Below are 22,888 nucleotides of genomic sequence, written 5' to 3'. Positions count from 1 at the left end.
GGAGGAACCACTCAGCTAAATTCCCGGCTGCCAATTGATTATTTAAAAGGGTATTATTTAAGTTCCATATTTGTGTAGTTTCTGTGGTGTCTTTTGCTGTTGATTTCTAATTTCATTGCACTATGACTTGAAAATATGTATGTGATAATTTTGATTCCTTGACATTTACTTAAGTATGCTCTATGGGCCAGTATGTGGTCTGTTTTGGAGAAAGTCGCACATGCTTCTGAGAAGAATATGTATTCTGTTCATGTTGGGAGGAACACGCTGTAGATATCTATTAAGTCTATTAAGATTTGGTATTTCTCTAATATAAGTCTGATATTTCTTTGGGGTTTTTTTGGTCTAATTGATCTATTTGTGACAGTGGGGTATTAAGGTTTCCCATTACAACTGTATTTGTTCTTATCTGATTAGTGTCCACTAGTGTTTGTTTTATGAAGTTGGGTGTGGCAGTATTTGGTACATATATATTTATGATTGTTATCCTTTCCTGTTGGATTGTTCCCTTAACTAGTACACAGAGACCTTCTTTGATTTTTCTGATCAGTGCTGGCTTGAAATCCACTTTGTCTGCAATTAGAATAGTGATTCCTGCTCAGTGGGGCAGCCTGGTGCACCTGGAGGAGACTCATTTGGGACTGGTGCTCCCTGTGGAGACCCAAGCTGCCCGATTGGTGCTGGTTGTCAGACAGAGTCTAGGGGTAGTGCAGAGCAGTGAGCACTAGGTGGGAATTCAAGGAATCTCAGGGTTCCAGGTACAAACTCAAACCCAGCCAGTGTTATCTCTGTATGCCAGATGAAGCTCCTAGTTGGCATGGGACAAACCTGCGGTGCCTGACAGTGACTTGGACATGCCCAGGGCCCAAAATTGATGACTCCAGACATGAGCAGCTGGGTGGATTCAGCGGTTGCATTCACTTGTTTGTCCTCTCACTGCTTGCCATGAGTGGGAGGGAAGGAAGCCTCTCCTGCCCCTGGTGTGTGCCACGAGGAGGACTACAGTCTCCTCAGTGTTTGGAAAGGGGATGATGGGATGAAGGGGCCTATATAACTTGAGTTTATTCTGGAAGGCTAGACTTGGTTGTCTCTGGCTATTTGGGAAGTTCTCAAGATGACTTTTCCTGGGTTGGGTGGGGGTGGGAGCCCTGTGAACCAGCCCTGGTGTGCTACTTGCCCTCTTTTTAATTTCTGTGTGTATGTTTTGTTCAATCTACAAGTATCTTCTTTTAAATTGATTTTCTGTATCAGGGAGGGTGTGTGCCCCTCCCCTCCTTCTAGTTACCTGTGTTTTTAGTTAATCTTTTCTGATTCTCTCCAGTGTGACTCCTCTTCTATTCAGCCATGTTGGATTGCCCAGAACAACTAATTCTGATCCCCAAATAGGGCTCTGATCCTGGGGACAAGTCTGTAGGGGACAAGGGAAGGGGACATTACCAGAACCTCTGCAGTTAGTCCTGGTCTCCTGCGAGCCACGGCAGCACAGGGTGAATTGCAGGAAAGGTAGAAAAATGAGACTGAGAAGAAGCTGAACTTTGGGTCTGATCAGTGCTGCTCTGGGCAGCAAAGACAAAGCCCCCAGTTTACCACACCTTTTATTCAGTACATCGGGAGAAACAAATGTAACAAATGACTTGCAGAGAGTTCAATAGTTCACATTGGGATAAACAAGGTGTAACGGAAGGCTTGCAGAGAGTTCAGTACATCTCCGGCAAACAACAGGTTAATCAGTCCAAGAACAATGAGGAACTGAGCAGATGTTTGTTCTCCCAGGATGTTTCTTGTCCTGGAGAATCACAGCATCACTGGATCACTGAAGTCTCAGTTGTGACCGGAGGCCAAACTGGAGTTAATCTGTAGCTTGGCTGTTGGCAAGAGAACTAGGCTAACCAAATGATTTTTCCCTAGAATTATGTAGCATTGCTCCCAACACAAGTCCCTCAATATTTTCCGGTTTTACACCCAAGGACTCCTTCTGAAAGTTGTATGCTTGGGCAGCTGCTTCCTGGAGTGTGGTAGGCTTGCCCATTCTCCCATCTGCCTGACTGAATCATATACATCTGCATGAATACACAGAGAGACCAGCAATTTGCTTTTTTGAGCAATCCAAACATGGCTTCAATGAGATCAGTGATGTATATATGAGATGTCCCACTGAGAATACTGGATGGGGCTGTGGAAGGTATTTTCCTCCAATCCCTTAGTCATTCATTCAAATGGTTTACGTGGAAGCCTCTGCTATAATCTGACAATGTGCTGGCATTGGAAATATGGCAGTGAATATGACATAGACCTTACCGTACAGGAACTGTCAGTACTAAGGAGTAGACACAAGTAGATGAGCACTTAAAATAAAGTATGTAAGTTTAATGGTGACAGAGGAACAAGCTGTTATAGGAACTCATATTTGGCAGGGAAGTTAATCTAGACTTGGGGATCAGAGGATGCTTCTTAGAAGAAGTGATGTCAGAACTGAGACTGAAGCATGAGTCAGAAGTAGGCAGGCAGCTGGCGAGCGCCTCTGTGTATCACTCACAGATGCTCAAACCCAGGCAAGCTTAACTCAGCCACTCACATGCTCACCTGACCTCTAGGATACTTCCTCTGTGTTGCCTCCCTACCTCCCCCAACTTGTATGATTTAGTAGGTGATCCTCTAGACATGCCAGCTCATTTACATATTTATTTGGGCCAGATAGATTTAAAAGGTGTGTATGGAACAATAAAAATAACACATGACCTCGTGATTGAGAAACAAAACCTTGAATTTCCTGGTGATTCAGAGCATGCTATCTAAAGCTAGTTTGGGTTTCTCTAGAGGAGATTCATGTATCTCATAGAGCTTGAACTAGATAACCCTGAAGTTCTGGTTTTGGGTTGACAGTTGAGTCACTGCATGATGTTGGGCATATTTCTTAACTCTGGGCTCTGGCTCTGTTTTTTGTTATTACATTACTGACAGTAGTAGCAGTATTAGTAGTATTAATAGTAGTGAAAAGACAGGGGTAAGTCAGTCCCCAGTTGTCTTCCTCTTCTAGTATAAAGTGAATCGAGTTTGTTTCTTCAAAGCTAAGTAGAAATTATTTTTGAATGGATGGTACCATAAAAAGCAAGTTGAAGTTTCACTAAAATGAGAAAGATTCCACCTAATGTGATGAGTAGAGTTTAGAGACAGAGCTTAAGGTTTTCTTTTTTGTTTTTCTTTGAGACAGGGTCTTAATATTTAGCTCAGGCTGGCCTTGAACTCACAGTCATCCTCCTGCCTCAGCCTCACAGGGGTGCACCCCCATACCTCAAGCTCAAAAGCTTGAGGTTTTGCAACCCTAGCAGCTCCTAAGCTTACTCTACCTTCTCTTATGTCTTTTTCCCATATGTGGTTGAAGAAGCGTCCAGGGCCTGTATCCACTGCAACTACTTAAAATGTTATTGATTGGAATCGACCAGTTCTGTCTCTAGGGAAAGACAGCAAAGGACACTCAGACTGTTTCATACCATCCAATTTCATGGCGTTTATGATTCCACTCCTGTCAGGTTGTCATTTTCTAGTTGCCACCGGGTGTGGTGACAAGATTGGGGCAATTGTGTCTTGCCCCTCAGAGTTGTTTTGAGGATTCAGTGAGATAATACCAACAAAATGTTTATCACAATCAGGAATCGTAATAAGCTGGAGATAAACATGGCCAGTCCCATTACTGAGTCCTCATGTTCTCCACCGTTTATATTTCTATTCCTACTTCTTTTCTGCTCCTCTACCATGTTCCATTCTTCTGTTATAGACTAGCTTTCCTGGAGAAGCCCCTGCTTCTCACTGGTGCTGGGCCAAACCCCATGTAAGGAACACAGGTCTGCTCCAGGGCCCACACAGGGTGTCTGATGTTACTAGCACTGCAAACACACCTGACTTCCATGTAATGCCATCCCTTATCCTGACAAATCTCTCAACAATACAACTCAGAAGTTTTGGCTGAATATAAAAGTTTTGAGTATGCTTGAAGAGTCAACCTAAGGCTTCCACTATTCCATTTCTGGCTTTAGAATAAATACCTATCTTTAACACCCCTGCTGTGAGTGAAAAGAAGTCAACAATCCTTTTATTCTGTGCAAGCCCAGGGTGGTGGTGGTGGTGGTAGTGGTGGTGGTGGTAGTGGTGGTTGCTCCTCCTCCTCCTCCTCCTCCTCCTCCTCCTCCTCCTCCTCCTCCTCCTCCTCCCCCTCCTTCTCCCCCTCCTTCTCTTTTGAGACAAGATCTTGGTATACAGTTCAGGCTGGCTTTGAACTCACTATGTAGCCCAGGCTGTACTCGAACTCATAGTGATCCTCCTGTCTCACCCTACCAAGTAGTGGGATTATAGGTGTGTACTACCATGCCTGGTTAGTGAGCCCAGGATTCTTGTACAATCCTAGAAGCAGTCCAAGAGTATGACATAACCATACAGCCTATAGAAAGAGTACATGTATGTGGTGTGTGGTGTGTGTGGTGTGTAGTATAGTGTGCATGTTGTGTGTGTGCATGGTGGGAGATGGCATAGGATGTCAGATTGGTTTTCATTCGGTTCAGGGAAAATTAAATGTGAATGATTGAGTCATTTATTACTGACACAGGCATGTTTAGGGAATGTTTATTGCACTGTATTGATTAGCTTTCCTGTTGCTGGGAAAAAATAATCAACACACGAAACTTAAAGGAGGAGAGGTTTAATTTGGCTCAAAGTTTCAGAGGTTTCAGTCCATAGTCAGCAGATTCCAATGCAGAAATATGGTGGAAATTCATGGTGGAGCAAAGCTGCTCAGATTACAGTGACCAAGAAGCAGAGCATAGGGGAAGAACACCAGAGCTAGCAAGACATATACCCTCCAAAGATATCCTTCCAGCAACCTACTTCCAACTGGCTCCCACTTCCTAACAGCACATTCAGCTATGAACATTAATGGATTAAGCCACTAATGAGTATAATTACCTCTTCGGGAGTCTCTTATTCCAGTCAAGTTGACAATTAAGATTAACCAGCACATGCATGAACCCATTCTAATCTTTTTGATCTACAGTAGAAGAGTAGGATACTATAAACTAAGTGGCAGCTCAGTAGCTCTCTCAAAGTGGGAGTTTTCCACTGTCCTGGATGTAAAAGCCTCCAACAAGTTAGAAGAAAAATGAAAATAATATCATTAGCCAAACATTATTGAGCCTTTTCTAGGTACTAAGCCCTGGGCTAAGTGTTTACATATATATGTTTATGTACATTATCACCTTTAAGTTTATGAAATATAATTTCTCCTATTTTATAGAAGAGAAAATAGACCCAGGGATTATGTAACTTTTTCAAGGTCACATAGCCAGTAGCCCTGATGTCCAAATGCCTTAAGAAAGTCATTGGACCTTTGTCTCTGGATGACATTCGGCAGTTGCATCATGAGCAGGTCCTTAGGCGCCCTGCCTTCTCAGTCTAGGAGGGATCTCCTTCCACAGTGGGATATCCCATTGCTCATGCTACAGTAGGCAGCCACTTGTGCAGTTTCATAGATGACCATGATACCACCTCCTCTCAGATTGTCATTTCCCAGATTTCACAAGGTGTAGTGGTGAGATGCGGACAATTATGTCTTGCTTCCCACAGTTGCCTTGAGGATTCAGTGAGATAATATCAGCAAAGTGTTTGCCTCAATCAGGAATAATGGTAGGCTTGGGATAGACACTGCCAGTCCCATTACTGATTCCTCATGTCGTCCTCTACTGTTTACATTTCTCTCCCTACTTCTTTTCTCTAAGCCAATTCACCATTATCACTATGACCTCATATTTTTAAATTGCACCCCCGGAGTAGGATTTAAAGGTCTAAATAACTTTTATCTACTTGATTATTACATAGGCACATTGTGAAAACACTGTACTCCTCTTTACCCAGGTAAACCAAAATGATCTGGAAATCCATGAACATGATAGGAACTTTGTTGTTCCTGCAGTCTTTGCTTGTTTAAAGAAAGGGTGTGGATGGGAACCTGGGATTAGAGAGGACCGCTTCTATGAGGGACTTGGAGCTCAGGTTAGTCTCAGCCTTTTTACCTCTATTCTAAAGACTGAAACCTATCCTAAATGATCTTTCTAGAAGGCGAAAACATGTCTGGGAACCTCTGCCCCATCTTCTCCACCTAGTAATCTCCACTAGTGCTTAAGGTTTCCTTCAAGCGTTATCTCCTCAGGAACCCGTCTCTAACCCTGTACTACATTAGGTGACTGATCTTTCACCCGACATAGCCTGCCTGCGGTCATCCTCAGTAGACCGCACTCCTTGAGGAGTGGAGCCCAGGCACAATACTCTTCTCAGTGTTTGTGGGATGAATGAGTGTTGCATAGTTATTTGCTTCCTGGAGGAGAGGTGCATCTGCCAGGCACATTTCCCTTTACAGTAATGCTGTTTGTGTTTTTCCTGAGCAGACAGAGGAAAGGGATTGTTTGATTATAAATTCAGTAAATTTTGCTCAGGTAATAGATCCTGGTGTCTCCTTTGTTTTTCTCACATTACCATTTACCTTAAAACAGACAAACAGCCAAACACACACACACACACACACACACACACACACACACACACACACAGATCCTTTCATTGTTTTTCCTTATTATATAAGTAATATATGCTTACTGTGAGACATTAGAACCTTAAAACCCGTGAATAGCAAAAGAAGACAAAATAATAATGAACAGAATTCTCCTACTCAGAGTTAACTGCTGTTAATATTTTTGTGATCATACACGAAGATTTTCTTTGTGCATCCATATGCTAAAGTGAATCATAATGTTCATACATTTTTTTCTCTTAACAGTATATAATTCATAGCATATTTTTCTCTAAATATACTTACTATCTTTTAAGTCATATTTAAATCACACTGTTTTTATTGTATGAATGTACCACATTTTATTTATTCTTGGCTGGCTGGATTGTTTCCAATTTTTAACAATTATCCACAATACTGCAAGGTTTTTAAGGTCTTAATATTTAAGTGGTTATTTCATTATTATCTTAGGATAAGTTTTTGAAAATTAAAATATTGGTCTAATGAGTGTGCTTATTTTATGTAGTTTAAGAAAAATTTTATGAGCTACTAAATTACTCTCAGTCCTATAAAGGGCTGATCCTTTTTCTGCATGTTGTAGAGGGTCAGAGTTGACACCCTTATAACAAAATGCAGGTTAACAAGAGAAAATCAACACATTTATTTGACAATTTTACATGAACCAAGAGACTTAAGATTGAAGCTACAAAGACCTGGGTGAACTATTTATTTTTAGAGTCAGTAAAGCAGGGACAACCATGTGGAAACATGGCTGGACAAATGAGGCTGAGGAGGACCCAGCTGTCTGTTGGTTCAGATTTCCTTTCAGCCCCTTGGTTGTAGAATTTCTTACTCTTCCACATGGACCAGGACTGCTTTGGGATGAAGATCTTAGTTTCTTTGTGGTCAACCCTTCCATAGAAAGGAAGGAGAAATTTAGAATAGTATTTTTAGGTTTTATGGATGGCTTTGGGAAAAGGAGTTCTGGTTTCTTGGGGGAAGGGTTGGGTTGGGTTTTTGTTTTGTTTTGTTTTGTGTTTTGACAGGATCTTGCTATGTAGTTCCAGCTGGCCTTGAACTCACTCTGCAGCCCAGATTGGCTTCCAACTTGCAGCGATTCTCCTGCCTCGGCAGCCTGTGTTGGGATTACAGGCAGGCTGCCACTATGCTCGGCAGGAGTTCTGGTTTCTATGAGCTGTCCTGAGGAGGATGGATTTTAGTTTCTATGGTTTGCTTTGGGGAAGAATGAGGGGCGAGAGACAGGAGGGCAGGAAATGGAGAGAAACTTTGCTTCCAGGGCCCTCCTACTGGGGTACTGTGTTCTGAGCCTCAACCTTCTCTGAAGTTTTCCCAAGAAGTTTCACAGTCCAGAAGCTGGATTGTCTCACATGCAACTGAACAGTCTCTCAGCCCAGGGAACAGGCCAGGACAGATACACAGCGAAGAGTGTGGATCATTTTAGGCAGTGGCTTCCAGATGGGCTCCCATTGAGATTAGTAAGATTCAAGCAATCAGATATTTAATAAGAAGCATTTCTATGGAAAGAGAAAAAAATAAAAGGTAACGATTAGAGTAAACTGTGAACTCAGTTTTGAGCCTGGAGGGCCGCCAGTTAAAATTATTTCTAGATTTAGGCTTGAAGTATCTTCAGTGACAATATGACAGATTTTTCTAACTTCCAGTTTAAACGAGGGGTTTCAGTGAACTTTCTGAGTAGGTCCATACAGCAGTAGGCATGAAGGACCCAAAGGGTTGTGGTGATTTCTCTGAAGTTGACCAACTTCAACTTGTGGGGCATCAGAAAGGACTGTTTTGACATCTGTGATTCCAAGTCAGAAGTGTAAAAGAAGATTGTAAATCCCAGATATAGGGAGAAACTATAAGAATTAAGGTCTAGTCTAAGCTGCAAGTAGGTAATAAAACCTCAAAAACAATGAGGTAGAGTCTCATAATAGGTGCCATAATAGTTTCTTCTGAAACATAATTTTTCTTTGTACAGTCATCTTCTCTTTTACAATGATAATCACAAGAAGGCCAATTTATTTGCAAAATAAGTTTATCCATAATGCGATCATTTACATAAATTCAGCAAAAATAGTGATTGATCATATAGGCTCTTTTTATTTTTTATTTTTTAAAATTAAGTTTATTGGTACATTTTAGGTATAAAATACAGTTACATTCATCGTTGGGATCTTGTACCCTTACATGATGTATCTTGGTTCTTATTTTTTCCCCATCCCCCTGCCCTCCCTTCACCCCCTCCATTCTTCCCTATTTACAAAGACTTTGTTTCCATTTTTTTCCTTTTCTCGTATTTTTTCTTTTCCCTTCTTTTCTTTCCTCTACCCCTCCCACTTCACCTACTCCTTTAGACCTTTTCTTCCTGTTTCACAATATCCATTGTACATTTTGATCCTTATTTACACTTTTAGTTTTTCACAGCAGAGAAACTATTCAGTATTTACACTTGTGTGCTATTTATTTCACTTAAGAGTATGGCCCCAATGTGCACCACTTAGCCATAAATGTCTCTAGTTTCTCGTTCTTTATGGCTGAGTAGTACTCCATTTTATTAAAAAAAACCCACATCTTCTTTATCCAGTCTCCAGTTGATGGGTAATTGGGCTGTTTCCAAGCTTTAGCTATTGCAAACTGTGCCACTATAAATATGGGTGAGCATATATCACTGTGGTATGATTCATTTAATTCTTTTGGGAAGATACCCAGTAGAGGAATAGCTGGGTCAAATGGGACTTCTAATCCTAGTTGTTTGAGGTATCTCCATACTGATTTCCACAGTGGTTTCACAAGTTTGTCTGACCACCAACAATGAAGAAGGGTTCCTTCCTCCCCACACCCCTGCCAGCATTTGTTATTGGTTCATTTCATGATAGTAGCCATTCTTTCTGGGGTGAGGTGGAATCTCAGTGTTATTTTCATCTGCATCTCTGGAATGACCAGTGATGTTGAACATTTTTCCATATGTTTATTTGCTGCTTTTACTTCTTTCTCTGAGAAATGTCTGTTCATTTCAGATGCCCATTTTTGAATCGAGTTTTTATATTTGGGGGGGTCTGATTTTTTTTTAGTTCTTTATATATTCTTGATAGTAGACCTTTGTCTGAGGAACAGCTGGTAAAATTTTTTTCTCACATTGTGGGTTGTCTCTTAGTTCTGTTGGTCGTTTCTCTTTGAGTACAGAAGCTTTTTAATAAGATGAGATCCCAATTGTTGATTCTATGTGCTAGTTCCCATGCTACTGAGGATTTGTTCATAAAGTTTTTTCCTATGATATTGGCTCTTTTTAAACTTGCATTATGTAAGGGAAAGGTTGATCAATAGGTGCTAAGTTATGGTCAGATAGGAGCAAGAAGTTCTGATGTGCTATTGCACAGCAGGGTGACTACAGATAACAATAGTGTACTATGCACTTCAAAACACTAGAACGGGGTTTAAGGTTATCACTACAAAGAAATGATAAATGTTTTAGAAAATAAATATCTTTAACTTGATTTGCATCATGTAATATATACACATATAGGAAATTACATGATAATCCAGTAGTATGCACAACTTTTATATTTTTGTGTATCAGTTAAAAAGAAAAAAAAGATTTGTATTGCTGAAACTTTCTATATGAAATCTCAGATTAGACTTTTAAAAAGTCTCTCCAGGCCAGAAGTCAAGCCATCAGATTATGCCTGTAGTACTTGTAGAATTGGATGAATTCCTCTCTTCTCAATGTCCTCAAATTGCTTGAGGTTTCTGGGCCTGTCAGGAAATAACATTCTTTACTTACTGCAAGGGCAGGAACCCTACGAGGCAGCTATGTAGACAAGGAACCAGCCTAGTTTTCCTAAGCAGGGCTTTTTTGGCACCATAGAATTCATGATAGCCTAGTCATCTCTGAAAATAGGACTTTCCAGTCAAAGTCTAGGAAATATAACCAGTGTTTCCAATTGTTTCTGACATAGAGAAAACAGATTCATAATAAAGTTATGTAAATAATTATATTGCCATAAAAGGTATATTCACAAATAGTTTTAGAATTTGAGAGATGGAATACGGAAGAAAGTAAATGCTTTAATTTAGTTTACAAAGATCTACTTTACAAAATTGTGGCAGATTATAATTAGTTTTAAAAAAGAAAGTTTCCTTAAGTCTGGAAAACATAAAAAGAACCAACAAAGTCTCAAAAAAAAAAAAAAGACCTAAGAACCATATGTCCTTTCATCAACTCAGCCTCATACAATTGGTTATCATTTGGCTATTGTTGAATCAGCAATCTTATGAGTTGTTTTTGTATTAGAGTTCTGGGAATTCTTACCCAGCCCAATTCTATGATTTCATTAATCAGAAACCTGTATTCACCCAGACTAGTGAGTTCTCTTTGTCCTTTCCATGAACTTCCTGAAGACACAACACTTTGGGATTATAATTGAGGTTGTAAAAAGCTTCCAGAAAAAAGTATCAGAATAAAGCAATTCATTGTAAGCAGTGAGACAAAATGGTCATAATTCAAGAAGATCTGATGAGAATTACATTAATTTAAAATAATCCTGATGATTGAAAACATGTTAATTTCTAGTAATCTCACACAATTTTGGAATACATATTAGGAACACATTCATCCAAATATAACTCAAATGAGGTTAAACATAATTTCTTATATGACAATGCTAACTATACAATAACATAAAAAAGACAATTTTTTGTACTGGGAGTTAAATCCACAGCTTTCACACTGAGCTACATCTCCAGCTCTTTAAAATAAGTTTTTTTAAATTTTGAGACATGGTCTCGCTAAGTCACTAGGTTATCCAGGCTGGAATTGAACTTGCAGTCCTCCTGCGTCAGCTTCCTGGACTGCTGGGATTACAGATGTCTACTATCACACCCAGCTTTAATTTTCATTTTTGAGAAGCTGTCAACTGGCAGAAGTTGAAAATAATTGATCAAATAAGGATCTCAGAGCGTTGTGGAAATAATTGTCATTCATTTAACCAGAATGATAATTAAAAGACTTTAAGCTGGGTGTGGTAACGCTCTGAAAGGCTGAGGCAGGAGGATGGCAAATTTGAGCTCAGCCTGGGCAACTTAGTGATTTAGTGAGATCTTGTCTCGAAATCAAAAAATGATTGGGGATGTTGTTCAGTGTGAAAGCCCTGGGTTCAATCCCCTAGTACCATTAAAAACAAATAAACACCAAAAAACCTAACTTCCAAAGCAACACAAGGTGCAAAAAAAAATCTATTACTTTTTTGATAGAGTGAAGCCTCATTTTCCTACGTAATAAAGACAGCACACAGAATCTGTTTCTCTCCTCACTTTTTTTTTTTGCCGTTGACGCAAAAAGGACAGAAAGGGCCGGGGATTTGCGTCAGTGGTTTCGCTGCCTGCTGCGCAAGCGCAAGCACCCAAGTTTGATCCCCGGTACCACGAAAAAAAAAAGTGCAGAAAAACCCTTCATTATCTTTAACAATATTATAAGAAAATCTTGCTTGAAAGAGAAAACTAAATTCTGGTTTTACATTAGTGTACCTTTGACATAAGCCTTATTTTAAGAAAAGCTTAAAAATGATTTTCCTTTAATTTTAGCAAGTTTGATCACATCCAACATTTCTTTTACACGATTTATCTTTGATAGTTTTTCACAACTTTTAAAATTCACTTACTTTTATCCATACTGCCTATTTCAGGGGTTAAGTGACGGAGACTGTGTACTGACTTCAGGTGAGCTGGCAGCTATCTGAATGTCTCTGAAGACTCATCTGGAGGAACAGATGCCATTTCTGCTCTAACTGGATTTGTTGCCTTTTCCTCTACTTTGGCCTGGAGGTTGCTGTCTGGAGAGTGATGGAAGCTCCATGGCCAGGCAGGAGAATGTAGCTCTGCCTTGACGGGTGCATCAGGATGACAGCCCTCCTGGAGAGCCCTGGCCAGTTTCTGTGATGGGCGAGACAGGCACATTTAAAATGGCACCCTTCCTCCCCCATCGTAGGAACTCACTACAGGATTTTACAGAGTAGCTATCCTAGGAAAAATTAGCCTGTTCAAAATAACCAACTGGTATCTCAGGGTTGAGATAAAAGTGGAAAACAAGGTGGGATTTGATTCCCTGGCAGGGAATGGAATGTGGGCGCTGTGGGGAGAGCACTGAATCAGAAGAGCTCTGATTATACCCACTAATAAGCTGTAACTTTGGCTCAGAGATTCCTGGACCCATGGTTTGCCCCTAAGTAAGTTGCCATTTACTGCCAGTTTTGGGATTTCCTAATCTGAGTCCACAAAGAAAGGGAGAAGATGGGATTGACTATTCAAATTCTGACAGCCAAAAGTCACTCTCTGGTATAATTATTCATTTTATCTTGAAAATTGAAGCTCTTGCCAGGAATTTAGCTCAGTGGTTCCGGTGCCTGCCACGCAGGCGCAAAGTCCCGAGTTTGATCCCCGGTACAAAAAAAAAAAAAAAAAATTGAAGCTCTTGCCAAAGACTCTGAGTTTCTGCAAACCCAAATGTCAAATGGATATTAGCAAGAAGTAACTCTTGGTACTCCCAGGCCAATGAAATCAGAGTGTTCAAAACAAAAGACAGCAGAGCTTCAGACCCTAGAGGAGAGGAAGACAGAAGACCCGGAAAGGGGTGGAATCAGGTGCTTCTATCTTCTATTTTTTTAAGGGGTCTGCAGGTTACAAAAGAAAGGAGGGGCAGAAGCCAATAGAAAGATTAGGTCTGACAGGGGCGAATGTGGAGGAGATTTAAAATTTTCTCCAAAGAGGCCAAGGAGTTTCATATTATCTTTGGGAAAGTTATGTTAACAAGAAGGCAAGCCAACAGAGGGACCAGGCATATAGTTGCAAGGTTAGGAGAAAAAAGGGTCCCAGTCAACTGAGTTTTCACTGGGGTGTGAAAGGTATACAACACAGAGAACAGATAGTCCTTAAAAGAAATAAAGGATATCAGCTTCAATTAAACAGAATGCTGACTCCAGAGCTCATTAAAACACAAAAAAAGCTGGGCTGGGATGTAGCTCAATGGTGCTGTTCCAGCCTGGCAAGTGCAAGACCCTAAGTTCTATTCCTAGTACCAAAAACAAAACAGCAAGGCCACACACCTGCCATCCCAGCTACTTAAGAGGCTGCAGCAGGATGGTGGCAAGTTCAAGACCAGCCTGGGCAACTTAGCCAGGCCCTGGCTCAAATTAAAAGTTTAAAAAGGCTTGAGATGTAGTTCTTTGGTACAGTGCTTGCTTGGTATGTGCAAGGTCCTGGGTTTAATCCCTACTACTACAAATAACTATGAAATCATTTTCTGGCCATTTTTCTTTCCTTTTCTTTTCTTCTTTTTTCTTTTATTCCAAACCAGTGATAGACACCAAGTCACTCAGATCCAAAACCAATAAGTCTTTTATGGCTAAACCAAGGACATGGGAGGTATCTCCAGAGGTGCTGAGAAGAGCCACTCTTGAAGGCAGCTAAGGAAGCCCCCAGCGGAAGCATGTGAGTATTCAGGTCCTTGAGGTCTTGCCAGCCCTGGACATGTATGTTTAAAACAGAGCAGAGCAAACAAGATACTTGGTTCTTGCAAAATCATTCTTGTTTTATTTGGCATCTCTTTAATCACTGGTTAAATTTCATGTGTTTTGTTTTTCTTTTGCAAGCTGGATATTCCCGTCTTGCTTATTTTCCTGTTGAGTAATTTTTTAAATTTTTTTCAAAGCTTTAATAAAAGATTAATTCTACTCTCAGAAAAGCAAGATGTCATCCCACAATTACTACTTTTTAACCAAACTACTATATGATGCATTCTTTCAAAATTGAGTTTTTTAACCATAAAGCTGGACAACTCTCTCTATGTAGGACCCTGAAAAATTATTCAGTGTTATTAAAAACCTATTAGTGCAAGAGACCATGCACAATATCCATTTTCAGAAGACCAAAGGTGGGTTTCAACCAAATATTTATACCTTATAATTCTGCATCGTTAACACTTTGTGCATTCTCATATACCAGATTTCAAGCTTTTCTGGCTCTGGGGTAAAGGTGAAACATATTCCTATTCATAAAACTAGAATCTATATAATCCATTTTATAACCAGAAAGTATCAAACAGCAGGAGAATAAAAAAACATTGTGTTAGGCCAGGGATTTAGCTCAGTGGTTCTAGCGGCTGCCTCACAAGCGCAAGGTCCTGAGTTCGATCCCCGGTACAAACAAACAAACAAAAAAACCACAAAACATTGTGTTTATTGCCTTTGGTTGGAAAAGAATTGGATGTTGGTATATAAGTTTCATACTGTTTGACTTACCAAAAGCAAATTATAACTTTGATAAAGGCATAGAATTTATAAAGTAGAATTCAACAGGGGGAAAGATTCTGCTAGATTTAAGCCTTCACCCAAGTAGGGATTCAGTTGTTATAGAGTATTTGTCTTCAGTCCTGGGCAGACCAGCCTGCCTAGTCCCAATTTTCTTTAATATAGGATATTGTTAATTACTACTTATTCTAGGATAGGACCATTATTTTGTTCACAAGGTTGAAAGTAAACTAAGGAGTAAATTTTAAGTTTTAAGTAAAATCTGTAGGTCACAGAAAGGTGAAACCTTTATCTGCAAGAGGCAATTTGATTGCTTTCCAGCATTTAAGGGAAGTAGGTGATTCCAACCACCTGTTTTTCAGGTACAATAGCAGGTAGTATGCAGGGATTTGAGCCTCTGCAGAAATCCACAAAGCCTAGAAAGGGAACCTGGAGATCCTAGAACTGTCTCCTCAGCTGTTGCCTTGATGAGAATCACCACCCAGAAATAAGGTAGTTATTGACAAGAACACTGTATCTTTAAAGTTGGTGAAAACTGGTCTGACTAGTGACTATGAGAATGAAGCTGCTTAAAGCCTTTTTAAGCAGTTATCATTTGATATCCAAGGGAGATTGGTTCCAGGGCCCCTAAGGTACCCAAATCTATGGATGCCTAAGTCACTTAACATAATGGCATAGTTTTTGCATATAACCTTTGCACTTCTTCCTGCATACTTTAAATCATCTCTAAATTAATATTTTATTTGATGTTGATAGCCTCACAAAATTTATGTAGAAAGTACATGTTTGATCAGTTATTTTAATTACTTGATAATAGAGTCTGTATCTATGGGTTCCAAGTCCATGGATTCAACCAACCATGGATTGAAAATATTTGGGGAAAAAATTGCTGAATATCTACAGACCTTTTTTTTCTGTCTTTATTTGCTAAACAATACAGTATAACAACTATTTACAATACATCAGCTATTTAGTAATTTAAATGTCCTGTTTTGTTTTCCATGGAAGCGCCATTGGTGCCTGGGATTCCCCTAACTGAAAACCCTCTCACACACACACACCCTTTTTTTTTCAGTTTTCTTGACATGGGTTCTCATTGTGTATTCTGGGTTGGCCTTGACCTCGCTATACAGCCTAGGCTGGCCTCAAACTCGAAGCAATCCTCCTGCCTCAGTCTCCTGAGGCTGGATATTGAGATTACAGGTATGTGGTACTATGCCAGGCCTGAAAGCCATTTTGTAATGATAGGTTTTGAATGAAGTTTTGTGTGTGTGTAGGTATGCACATGTGTGTCCTTGAACAAAGTATTACGAAAAGTTTTTCTGGGGTGACTTTGATAATTTAAAACAGATTTTCTTTAATAATTTGTTAATTTTATAGATATTATTTTATTTATCATACTTAGTAGATTTTATCAAGTTCTTAAGGGGAACTTACTTTGATCATTTAAGAAAGGGTCTTGGGGCCGGGGATTTAGCTCAGTGGTTCCGCCGCCTACCTTGCAAGCGGAAGGATCTGAGTTCGATCCCCGGTACCAAACCCCCCCCCCCAAAAACCCCCAAAAAACCCAGGGTCTCAATATGTCTGCCAGGCTGGCCTTGAATTTTTTTTTTTTTTGATAACCTTGTTTATAAACATTTGAGGAGCCAGCCTGGTGGTGCAAACGTGTAATCCCAGCACTCAGAAGGCTGCAGCAGGAAGATTGCTGAAGTACATGGGGAGACCCTGTCTCAAAAAAACAAAACAGTAACACACACACACAGACACACACGCACGCACACACGCACAAGCAGATGGGGGGAAATGGGTACACGTGTACATTGCTGGTAGGACCATAAATTGGCATAATCCTCGTAGAAAGCAATTTTCCAACATCTGTCAAAAATTAAAATGCAAAAAATAGTCACAGTAACACACATCTGTAATCCTAGCTACTTGTGAGGTTGAAGCAGATGGATCATGAGTTTGAGGGCAGCCTAGGAAACATATCTCATTTAAAAAAAGTACAAACCTTCTGACTTAGGAATTCTAATTTTACATTTTACAGTAATTTATTATGTACAAATGATCTATGCACAATGTATTAAGGTATATTTATACAATATAACATTCTGTAGTTGTAAAAAAAAATCAACTATTTACTGATATGAGACAATCTCAAAAATATCACATGTAGAAAGGACAAGCTGAAGACCAATGTACACTGTATTGTATCTCTTATGGAAAATATCTCTAAGAAGATATTTAAGGAACTGATAAAACTTTAGGAAGGAGGAACTGAAAAAGGGAAGGAAACTTTTTCATTGTATATTATTCAATGTCTTTTGAATGTGAATGTAATACAAATTCTTTTGGGAAAAAATTTTTTTTCTTTAAAGAGAGTTTATTTTAAGATGAGAATTAGGATTCCAAGCTGAGCACACGGTCATGCTTTAGTCCTAGCTACTCGGCAGGTTGAGGCGGGAGAATCAATTGAGCTCACAAGTTCCAGACCAGGTATGGGCAACATATCCCATCTCAAAAGAATAAATAGATAAATTAAAAAATAATCAAAACCACAACAGGAAAACCAGGATTCCAGCAGACACAAGTCTTTTAAGATACAATTAGCAGGTATTGTATTTCTTACATTTGACTGATAAACTTTTCTATAATTCTATTGAGTCGTTCAGGCTTCTTCAATTTATTTACCAACTCCCGCTCAACAGCCATTAGGGCCAGGCCACTGAGCTTCTCTTGTCCCATGGAATGAAATAAATACGTTTTAAGATGAGGCAGTGTAGAAAATGAGTTTTCATTACTTGCTGAAGTAACTGGCCAAGACAAAGCAATATGTAACAGCTTTGAGATACAAGGAATATTATTGTGAAGACCGTGTTGAATAAACAAATAGCCAAGTGTAATGAAATTGATGGAAGCATAATCTATGACAAAGTTGAGCTTTGCATAATGCCGATAAAATCTAAGTTCAGGGATAATATCTGCATCAAGCTTATAAAATTCTTGAATATGTTTGGTTGTTGCTTCATTTAATGGTTCATTCCATTTAAATAATAGCTCTGAAATTTGCTTCATTTTACAATAATCAAACTCTGAAAAATATAATTTAAAAATTTTGTAATATAGTATCTAATCTTTGGTAATAAATATTAATGTTATATTGTTCTGTTGAAGTAGGAAAAAACACATTCTCTGAATTGCCAAGATCTATCGTTTTCTGAATTTTTCTTTTTTGAAGAGAAGGCTTTTCAACTTCAAAATCTTTACTGATAATTTTTCTACATATTTCCTCTGCTCCATCCCAGAGAGTTTTGAAATATACATCATTTCTTTCAGATGATAAACATTCCAGAATTGCTTCTATTTTTGAAGACAAAGAAAAAATGTCCATGGTTTCACTTTGAAGCTCTTCGGAAAGAATTCCTGTAACACTTAGCACTCAATAAAGAAATTTCAAACAAAAAACAAACTCAAATTTGGAAACTAGTGTTAACAAATCGTTCAATTCATCAGCCAAACTTGTGTTTGAGGAATGGCTTGACACAACTTCCAATGTTTCAATAATGCCTGGAAGCCTCTCAATCATAGATAACAATGTACGGTCATGGTCTATCCAACATGACTGTGATGTACGTTTATTGCATGTTTTGTTTTGACTTAGCTTACAAATGTCTCGAAAATTTGCTAGCATTCCCCCAGACATATAAATAGTGTTGAACAAAGAACTGAGAGTATGTAGAGCACCTCAGAGTTCTTTTATTTCTTTACAAAACCTAATTACTGCTAAATCAAAAAAATGTGCATAACAATGTACATATAGAGTTCTTGGCTCTTCCTTCTTGAATTCTGCTGCAATTTCATTAAATTTTACTCTCAGATTAGTGGTACTATCATAAGCCTGGCCCCAAATATTATTAAAGTCAAGTCCAATTTGCTGCAGATAAGTTTTGATACTCCTGTGTAAGTGGGTCCCAGTCTTCTCTTCAATATCAACAGAACCCAAGAATCTTTCCTTAATTATGACAGCTTTTGATGTTTTTTGTGGGTATCTTACACAAATTGGAAGTTGTTCTTTGGTGGCATTAGTTATCTCATCACATAAAATTGAAAAAGCTGAGGAGAGATTGATGTCATTCACAATATCCTGCAACATTTCCATCTTTATTATTTCAAAAATATCAGCTTGGATTTGTGTACTATTATAGAAGTCAACTTGTGAATTCATGAGTTGATACATTTCTTCTCCTTTATCTTTTGCTCTGATTTCTAACAATTCTAAAAAATTGCCTTTATTCACAGAAGAAACAGAATGGGCATCTCCTCTTAAGGGTAAACACTGCTTCCCAAGAAATAAAATATTTTCAACTATAAGCTTTAGGTACTTTTTTTGCTCCTCAATCTGTTTTGGATGATTAGATAAATCATCACTGATAGTTTCACCACAGAACTGGTATTTTCTCCAAAACTGCAAGGACTTCAAATGCATTTCACTTTTTTCATGCTTTCTGAATTTTTCCAGCGTTTTTTTCCAATTAGAAGTTCCTTGGGTTACAAATGACTCTCCTCCATAGCTAAAACTTTTTTGGCAGAACAACTGGCATGAATAACAAAATGTTACATCTTTTTTAATACTGTTATTTAAGCGCTGATGATTTGAACGCCAAGATTTTCTAATACTTTGTGGTTTATCTTTAACTTTTTGTACTTTAGAAGTAAATTTTGGAGGATGACAGAGTCCATTACCTACTTTCATAGATTTCATACTGTATGCAGGATTCTGGTCTAACGCTTCATCGTTTTGTGCTTCTATGCTGGAACCAACTGTATGCTGACTGAGTACTGATGATGATGGCAAAAGGGTTGGCTGTTCCATACCATTAGCAACACTACTACTTGATTCCCTGGGTGAACTCTTTGAAATCTGGTAAGATGTCTGTGTTCACAATGGGCAGGGCAGCATGATTATCTTCTAATGACATTATATTACTTATAACTGGAATTAAATCTTTCTTTGGAGAAAGGTGCTCCATTGAAGCACTGTGCATTGTGGAAACATTTGCTGTAGAAGAGTCCATCTTAGCTTTATTGTATGTAGAAAAATAATTTATAGAGCAGAAAATCTCTGTCTTCCCCAAGTCATTAGTAATCGCAATCATTTCATCGGATGGTTTCAATGATCTGTAAGGAAAAGACGTGTTTTGGTTGGTTTCTTCTCATGTGCTGTAATACTCTTTGAACTATTAAAGTAATTAGACTGTCCATCCTTTTGAAGTATTTGAAACAGACTAGAGCTGGTATAACAGTAAGCTCCACAATTCTCACAACAGCTCATGATGAAGTTGTTAGCAGAGTGAAACTTTGAAAAGCAGGCATGATTGCAAAGACTGTATTTCACATTCTGGTATTTTACTTCGTACTGAATAGTAGCTGTCTTCTGACATATGCTGCACTTGGTCAAAATGCTATTAGTACATATGGTAACAAATGGTTTTCTTTTTCTTCATATGATGAAAGACAAGATTGGCTACAAAAATTTTTGCTAGAGGTCTTATCTTCCAGTTGGATATTGATCACATCCTTCAGATTTATAATGTCTTTTGAGCAGTTTGAACAAGTTGTCTTGGTAGGAGCTGGTACATTGGCAGATGAAATGTACTCAGTGATGCACAGTGTGGAGCAGAAAAGCTGAGTAGACCCTTTCCTCTGATAAGCAGTTTGTCCTTTCTGGAGGATTTTTTTACAACCAGCACAGGAAACCTGAATAGCTGTAGTTGAAACTGAAGGAAGTATTTTATTCGTGCCAGATGACGCCAGAGAAAGCTGAATGCCTGTATTCAACTGTGAAGCACTGTCTGAAAATGTGTTTATTTTCAGTTCATTCTCCTGATTTCTGGGTTGTTGGGCTTGACAATAATCTTGAGCATTGTCCGGTTCTGTCTTAATTTCATTTAGCTGCCCCAGTTGTGGTGACATTACTTTGTCACATTCACCATCTAACAGTGGTTCATTCATCTTAGTATCTGATGCAAAGGAATCCTCCAGCTCCAAACCAATGGGTTTCTTCCTGGGGAACAGTTTCCAGATTCTACTTTCTCCCCAGAGGACGCTCAGTGAACTGGCCTTGAATTTTTGATCCCCTTGCCTCAGCCTCCCACGGGCAGTGATTATAGCTGCCATGCCCACATTTTCTTAAAATACTATTTTGAATAGTATTTTATTCTGTTAATTAAATTCCTTTGAAAAATTTAAACTAGCATAAATCTAACATTTAATTTTCCTCTAAGGCACATCATTTGTGTGACTAATGAACCTTAAATAAGCCTTCTAAATCAAATGATACAGCACATAAATATTGCAAAGTCAAGTTATCAAACTTTCTAGTATGGTTTATAAATTTCTAATATGGTATATAAATTTTATATATAAGTAATACTTTAAGTATACTCTATATTTACATTTATATTTTATAATATAATTTTCTTTTATCTTAAAATCACAAATCTAATCAAATATTCATAATTTACAAATTGGAATTAGTGTCTCTGTTAGTCCATGATTCAAAATGGTTAACATGCCAAATTCCCTCATGTGTTTTATTTTTATTATTTATTTATTTATTTATTTATTTATTTATTTGGTACTGGGGATTGAACTCAGATCCTTGTGCTTGCGCAGCAGGCAGCGAAACCACTGAGCTAAATCCCCGGCCCACCCTTATGTGTTTTAAATATATACACCCCATAATTTACAGCCATAGGTTATTTTCAAACTTAACTCAAAATAATGATTTGGGGTTTGGTTTACTTGACCATCTCTATACTTTGCCATCTTTAAAGTGTTCTAAATCTCTCCTCAGATTCACTAGAGAGAAAATTATTTTGTATTAAATAATTGACATTGCCCTCTAGGATGACCATGGTTGCATGTAGGTCTTAAAATTTTGCTTGAGATAAGAATATTTATAACTGTAGACATCTAGGATAACCTTTCTTACAGTTGGAGGAAAAGTATTAGAAGCCCCTTTTAAAGTCCTTATGCCAGATAAAGGGGCGCACACATTGGAGTATGTGGCCTCTAATTCCCATTCTGATTTAAGCCCACAATTCTGTCCAGGTAGTCCAGGTAACTTCACCAACTGATTGACCTAACAGGTGATTTCCAGTTATATTTTTAACTTAATACTGTTTCTTTTTTTTTAGTACTGGGGATCGAACTCGGGTCCTTGCGCTTGCGAGGCAGGCACTGGAACCACTGAGCTAAGTCCCCAGCCCAGCTTAATACTGTTTTATACTGTCTTTTTGTAACACCACAGTTCTCATGCTGAGATGACATCCACTTGGATTCTATTAAGTCTGTGTCTATCTATCTATGGTCACAATTCTAAGGTCATTCTGCTCAGTTGATTTTTAAAAATTTATTTGGCCAATACAAGTAAAGCAAGATAAGTACAAAGTTTTAAAGTACTTGAATAAATAATCAATCACTGAGAATTAACTAGTTTGCCTCAACCATAACCTCTTCCCTTCTTTCCTCTCTGCCAACCATTACAGTCATACATTATCACTTCATGTACAAATGTTATATCACTAGTTGATACAGAAGGTAGCTGTTGGATCTAGGTTAGGAGATGAGCTCAGAATTTGAGAATAAGGTTAGAAATAATGCCATTTGAATGTGGGGTGACTCATCTTAGAAGTAACTCTATTCAAGAGATGGTTTGTAAGTGTCATGATCAAGCATCATGAGACTCTCCAGATTTTCACTGGGCAAGGCAGGTCTTTGAGAAGCAAGCCTGGGTATAATATGTGCACATCCCAAACATGTGTACTCAACACACTGCAGCAAGGGTGAATAGGTAGCCTCTGACAGGAGGTGATGGGCTTCCTGGAGCCTACAAGAAGGTGGCCAAGGAAAAGGGCTACACTACGTGGTCTGCTGCCCTGCCCAGGATTTACACTGGTGCTGGCCCTCAGGATCCCATATTCCTGCAGTGGATAGAGGTAGTTCACTGAGG

The 22,888-nt window shown here is 38.7% G+C and overlaps 1 pseudogene; it reads right to left on the bottom strand.

The window, feature by feature from the left end:
• Positions 1 to 16,446: 16,446 nt before the first annotated feature.
• On the bottom strand, positions 16,447 to 21,248 carry LOC101717723 (zinc finger MYM-type protein 1 pseudogene; annotated as a pseudogene).
• Between the last annotated feature and the right edge of the window lie 1,640 nt (positions 21,249 to 22,888).

The sequence above is a fragment of the Heterocephalus glaber genome, unplaced genomic scaffold (assembly GCF_053883595.1).
Source record: "Heterocephalus glaber isolate CG9 unplaced genomic scaffold, H.glaber_assembly_v1.0 deba00001569, whole genome shotgun sequence".
Classification (NCBI taxonomy): Eukaryota; Metazoa; Chordata; class Mammalia; order Rodentia; family Bathyergidae; genus Heterocephalus; species Heterocephalus glaber.
The sequence above is the reverse complement of the archived record's forward strand: the minus strand, read 5'-3'. Positions and strand labels throughout refer to the sequence as shown.